Raw genomic sequence first — 2,846 nt, forward strand, 5'->3', positions numbered from 1 at the left:
CTGAGATTAAAACCTATTTTTTAAAAACCTATCTATTTGATCCTGACACATAAAAGAAAATTCTCCATAATGGGATTTGTTAAGAACAATCACTGACTATACAACAGACGTTCCATGCACTAGTTGAAACATTTTTTCAGATGGATAAACTGTTAAAATTTGAATATGAATTAGAATTTACATAGGCAATTCTGCAATGCTGGGTGTTCCTTTATCTATGTTATCAAGAAAGGACAGGGACAGGAATAAGGTTCTCTTAAATTCAATTCAATAAATCCAAATCCATTGCCAAAGCTTGTTGAGACAAGCACAATAAGCTAATAATACTGCAATGCTACATATATGATAACGTCTGCTTGCAGTTTATACCAATGATAAATTATTTTGATAAAAGGTGAAAAATAAGAAAAATGTGAGCAGGATAACTACCCACACTCCCTCTGTTTCTCTCTCCCACTCTCTTCCTCTTTCTCCCTCTCTCTCTACCTCCCTCTCTCTCTCTCTCTCTCTCCCATTCTCTCCCTCTCTTTGTCCCTCTCTCTACCTCTTTCTCCCTCTCTCTCCCTCTCTCTCTCCCATTCTCTCCCTCTCTCTCCCTCTCTCTCTCTCTCCCATTCTCTCCCTCTCTCTCCCTCTCTCTCTCCCATTCTCTCCCTCTCTCTCCCTCTCTCCCTCTCTCTCTCCCATTCTCTCCCTCTCTCTCCCTCTCTCTCTCTCTTTCTCCCTCTCTCTCTCTCTCTCTCTCTCTCCCATTCTCTCCCTCTTACTCCCTCTCTCTCTCCCACTCTCTCTCCCTCTCTCTCTCTCTCTCTCTCTCCCTCTTTCTCCCTCTCTCTCTCCCACTCTCTCTCCCTCTCTCTCCCATTCTCTCCCTCTCTCTCCCTCTCTCTCTCCCTCTCTCTCTCCCACTCTCTCTCCCTCTCTCTCTCCCTCTCTCTCTCCCACTCTCTCTCTCTCTCTCCCTCTCTCTCTCCCTCTCTCTCTCCCACTCTCTCTCCCACTCTCTCTCCCTCTCTCTCTCTCTCCCTCTCTCCCTCTTTCTCCCTCTCTCTCTCCCTCTCTCTCTCCCTCTCTCTCTCCCTCTCTCTCTCTCTCTCTCTCTCCCTCTCTCCCTCTCTCTCCCTCTCTCATCTCCTCTCTCTCCCTCTCTCTCTCTCTCCTCTCCCTCTCTCCTCTCTCTCCCCCCTTCTCTCCTCTCTCTCCTCTCTCTCTCTCTTTCTCCCTCTCTCTCTCTCTCTCTCTCTCTCCCATTCTCTCCCTCTTACTCCCTCTCTCTCTCCCACTCTCTCTCCCTCTCTCTCTCTCTCTCTCTCTCCCTCTTTCTCCCTCTCTCTCTCCCTCTTTCTCCCTCTCTCTCTCCCTCTCTCTCTCCCTCTCTCTCTCCCACTCTCTCTCCCTCTCTCTCTCTCTCCCTCTCTCTCCCTCTTTCTCCCTCTCTCTCTCCCTCTCTCTCCACACTCAGAAACGCGGCGGCGGCAGCGACACCTCCGCTCGCGCCCACGCAGAACCCCTCGCAGCGAGCCACACGCAGTCGCCGCTCTCGCGCTCCGTGCTGGGGCGGAACCCGCGTCCGCTCCGCACACGTTCGGCGAAACGAGGCCGTTTTTTTTTAGCGAAGCGGCCCGGCGCCCGAGGTCTGACCCCCGAGGCGTTAGCCCCGCGGAGGCTCAGGGCTCACGGGAGCCGGGGTCGGTGCGTAAGAGCCTTTATCCCCCTTCTCCCGGGGTCAGGCGTCTGCGCCGTCCCCCTCTGGCGTCTGGCCTGGAGGTCACCCCGCCACTGCCGTCCAGGGTCCGTTATCCTCCTATGTTCCAGTTTGGCAAACACCCCCCCCCCCCCCCCAATCAGTTGTTTTTGTCCCACGCAAACCCATTTTGTTGCTGCATTATTATTATTATTTTTTTTACCCACAATTCTGATTCTGTTGGGGGGGGGGGGGTGTCAGCGTGGGCGGACGCCGTTCACGGCCTTAAATTGCGGGAGACGCTGTTCCTCAATTATGCAAATGCCTGAACCGGGACTATTGACGCACCCGAAATTAGGTTTGCCCTTAAAAGCAGAGAGATGCCCCCGGGGACACTTTCGGAGTGGGTAACTCATCACCATGAGCCGCTCCGGTGATCACCCATCGGTCCCTGCCCCCCCGTTCAAGGACACAGACATGGCGCGTACAACTTCACCGTTTATTCAAATTAATATCCTCTCATGCGGTATTTTTTTTTCACTATTCTTTCTGATTTGGTCTTCCTTGCCTCCCACATTATTCAGAGAACATGGTCGCATTTTGCTAAAAATTTACATGGAGCAGCAAACTATTGAGTTTGAATGAATGAATGAGTCATTGCATTCATATAGCACTTTTCCGAATGCTCAAAGTGCTTTACAGTGATGAAGGGGAGCTCACCTCACCCACCTCCAATGTGTAGCACCCACCTGGGTGATGCACGGCAGCCATTTTGCGCCAGAACGCTCACCACACATTAGCTAAGGTGGAGAGGGAGAGGACTTTTTTTTTTAGCAAATTAAATCAGGGGATGATTAGGTGGCAAGTTTTTGAGAGAGCCAGGTAGAGAATTTGGGAGTTTCCCAGAGCTGCTCCTTCTTAATTGGGTGAAAATACCCAAGTGAAATTAAATTTAAACCACAAAATGTATTTTTTAAATCTGCCTGTCTGTCTTTTAGGCTGGGTGCTGTTGCATTTTTATCCTGATCGTACCTTAACAATTGCAGCCTAAGACAGAAAACCTCTAAAAAATAAATAAAATAAAAAATAAATCCATATTAGTGATTAAAAATGTAATATATATATATTTAAAAAATGTATACAACCTACTGTAATACATGAC

Source organism: Anguilla anguilla, chromosome 8 (genome assembly GCF_013347855.1).
Source record: "Anguilla anguilla isolate fAngAng1 chromosome 8, fAngAng1.pri, whole genome shotgun sequence".
NCBI classification, from domain to species: Eukaryota; Metazoa; Chordata; class Actinopteri; order Anguilliformes; family Anguillidae; genus Anguilla; species Anguilla anguilla.